At 43.7% G+C, this 3,795-nt stretch overlaps 1 pseudogene; it reads left to right on the top strand.

Annotated features, from left to right (window-relative positions):
• Positions 1-236: 236 nt before the first annotated feature.
• On the top strand, positions 237-2,632 carry LOC103630669 (chaperone protein dnaJ A7A, chloroplastic-like; annotated as a pseudogene).
• The last annotated feature ends 1,163 nt before the right edge of the window (positions 2,633-3,795 follow it).

Genomic DNA, 3,795 nt, shown 5'->3' with positions numbered 1-3,795 from the left:
TAGTACACTGAACTCCCAACCAGGGCGGTGGCAGAGGAAGGCAGTGTTTGCTGGCAGATCCGATGGCTGCCGTGAGGTCTGAACTGAAGGTTGCGGATTTTCTGGGCGATCGTCGACGGCGGTGTGGTGAGGGTTCACGCGGACGCGGCGTGGCAGCGCGCCCAGCCACATGCCTAGCTCTGCCCCACACAGACGCGGCTAGCTCGGCCACACGCCTAGCCAGCACGGTGTGGAAGCGCCAACAACTGAGATTAGTGCGTGCTCTCAGTTGATTTTAGGAGTGCTTTTCCATAAATTTCTATGATTTATTTTTCCGTCCATTTGTTCCTTACCCTTTCATCGTTTTGTCATATGTTATTTCCTTCCATTTGGATTATGAAGCTGCAAAATATTTGGTAACGTCACACCGCTCTGTGATGATCCAAAGACTCAGAATGTTCTTGGAAATATGAAGGTGCCCTTTCTTTGTCAGTACAATCCGATGAATGTAAACTATGCTAATGTTGCTTTTATTTCAGGAGTTTACGACCTTTTTAAGAGTTCTCGGAAGCTAATCCTACAGATGTGAATGAATCTTGGACAGAAAATGGAGATTGCATAATGGTGAGTAATAAATATATTTTTCTTGAATGCATAAGAAAGTATTGATTGTTTTGGGGAGGCAGCGGAGTTTTCCACCATTTGGCTCCAAGCGCGACGACAGCCTATCGTGCCCAGGCTTCTATAGATGTCTCAACTCAGTAGATTGGATGAATGGACCTATCAGGCCAAACTTTCTAGACTTCCAAGGGGTGGACTTTGAGGCAACGTTTGGGGTGAGGAGAGCTTACAGTGTAAGAGACATTCAGGTTTGATAAGCATCTCCCTCCATTTGGTACATTTGAGAAAGCATCTGGTTATCAGGAGATGGTTTTACTTATTCTATCACATATCTCCGCTGCCATCCATATAAGTAATGTATTTTATTGATAACACTGTCATGATTTCTCTATTTTTTTCTTTGCCCAGGCTCATGCTTTTATTAAAGGTTATGCTTTTTTAATCTTGTTGTAGGCATTAGTTCAATTTTCTGATGCTGAAACTACAACATCTGCATAAGCTGCTCTGGATGGTAGATGTATTCCTAGGTACATTGACTTTTGCAGTTGCGAAGGGAATCTCAAATAAAAAATGTGTCGATCCTAACTGCTACAACTACCAGAGAAAAGCCCCTCCTGATCATTAGAAACCAATTTGTTTCCAATGCATATGAGATTCTGTCATCCAATTTTGCTTGTTGAATAGCTGGCACTTGAATCTGAAGAACATCTGGCATTGGCACACCAGTCCAAAGCCAAAACGATGATATATTTTACTTACTGGAAAACATTCTAGGTGTATCATGAATTACTGAATTGTTCGAAGTTTGGTCAGCGGGATCATTGAATTGTTCTAATCATATCAATTTGGTTTCCTACAGGATTACTCAAACCCGTTTGATCTCTTTGAGTCCCTGTTTGAAGGGTTTGGTGAAATGGGTGGAATGGGGGGTGGCCGTGCTGCTCGGAACATACCAATGCAAGGTGATGATGAGAGCTACAATCTGGTACTCAATTTCAAGGAAGCTGTGTTTGGTGTGGAGAAGGAGATTGAGATAACCATATTGGAAGGCTGTAACACCTGCGATGGAAGTGGTGCCAAGCCAGGTACAAAGGCAACGACAAGTAAAACTTGTGGAGCTCATGGCCAGGTAGTCTCCTCCACAAGAACACTGCTTGGAATATTCCAGCAAGTCTCCACCTGCAATACTTGTGGTGGCACCGGCGAATTCTCCACTCCTTGCAACACCTGTGGGGGTGATGGCCGGGTGCGAAGGACAAAGAGGATCAGCCTAAAGGTTCCTGCTGGAGTGGATTCTGGAAGCAGGCTGAGGGTCTGGTTTGAGGGTAATGCTGGCAGGAGAGGAGGCCCTCCTGGGACCTTTATGTCTTCATTGATGTTCTCTCTGATCCTATTCTTAAGCGAGATGGGCAAACATTCTCTACACATGCAAGGTTTCTTACATTGATGCAATCCTTGGGACAACCGTCAAAATCCCCACTGTTGATGGAACAGTTGACCTTAAGATACCCTCAGGGACCCAGCCAGGCACAGCTCTGGTGATGTCCAAGAAAGGTGTCCCGCTTCTCAGGAAATCAATTGCCCATGGAGACCAGCTGGTGCGTGTCCAGGTTGAGATTCCGAAGCGTCTGAGCAGCGACGAGAAGAAGCTATTTGAGGAGCTTGCAAACCTGAACAAGGCTCAAACAACCAATAGCAGGAGATGATTGTCGCACAAGGCTTCGTAGGACAACGTGCTTGTGTGGTAGGCAATTTTGATGCAAACTGCAGTGATGATTGGATGGAAAGAGTTGGTAGTGATAAGCTCTTCTACGAACTACATACAGCAAGGGCTGGAGCAAAAATGTGTCGTTCCACATCTGTAACCTCGTTTTTAAGCTATTAAAGTTGAGTCAGTGAACTGGACGTTTTTGCAATAGCTTAGCATATGCACTAGGCGACTTTATTAGCCTTTTCTTTGTTGTTATACGACTTTTACATTCTTGAAAGCCTTAGGCAAAATATCTGATGGTGGAATCAGGTTTGGACTTGACATTTCTTTCACAAATGCTGCACCATGCATTCATGGAATCTGTAAGCTGTACCATGGAAATGTTGATTGTAGTTTTATTGTTTGTGATGCATTTGGGGTTTATTGGTTTGCTCTTCAAATACGTTATGCAGACACTACGTTTTTTCTCTCCCTTCGGCAGCTGTTGATTTGAAGCTGCCTCGCCTAGAGCAGGTGCGTTTTGCTCTAGGCTGCTGTTGATATGAAGCTGTGTCATGTGTGTCCACTGGACATGACACTGGATAGGATAAGCTATATTCAATTAAATTCGTAGTATAACTCGGACGTATCTGATGTGACACTAGCGCTAGCACAGGATATCTGGCACAACAACATATTATTTTTGGTTGCCCCATATTATTTCTGGAAAGCTTTGAAGGTGAGACTTTATTATGATGCAAAGCTAAGCATTTAAATAGTCAAATTATCCTACATATAGGCTTGTTATAACATACGATTTACTTGCTACATATAGTCTCTGCCTTAAGGTATTGTGCTTTACTTACTACGCTCTATATTCCTGAAATTTATCTACATAATTGATAGTATATAAAGCTACCGGGAATTGTACCCCATTGTTGTCCTCAAAATATTGATCCTGGAGTCAAGTCACCGTTGGCTATTTGAACCTGCTATTGCATGCACCTCAAGGAAGGGATTGGTGTGCTCGGTTTTTATTCAGCAGCAAAATTAAGCTTGAGAAGGGACAGGTACAATGGTGGGGGTTATCTCACTGAATCACCATGTTGCGGGTTTGAAGCAGCCTCCGTATTTCCCAGGAAAGGATTGCCTCAGTTTATCCTTTTTCGAAGACCCTACTTGTTATGCGCAAGCTGTTGGGATTGTTTTTTTGGGTTGAAATTAAGCTTGAGTTTGACATGCTAACAGAATCTTTTTGGGGGGAGGGTTGGCTAAGTGAGGATATATTTGACCTGCTATTGTGATTAACCTTAAGAAAGGACTTCAGTGACCTTCTCTAAAATGAACTGTAATGGGGAAAAAGTGCTCTACTAAAATGGAGCACTAAAGCTCTAGCTCTGGCTCCTACTGGTCTAAAATGAACCATAGGAAGGAGCCAGCGGGTCTGGTTTTCATAGGGCTCCTTCCACTCCTGCTACAGTGCTGCTGTAGTTGAGGAGCCGTTG

Source organism: Zea mays, chromosome 6 (genome assembly GCF_902167145.1).
Source record: "Zea mays cultivar B73 chromosome 6, Zm-B73-REFERENCE-NAM-5.0, whole genome shotgun sequence".
In the NCBI taxonomy this organism is placed as follows: Eukaryota; Viridiplantae; Streptophyta; class Magnoliopsida; order Poales; family Poaceae; genus Zea; species Zea mays.
This window is presented reverse-complemented; position numbering and strand designations above follow the sequence as displayed.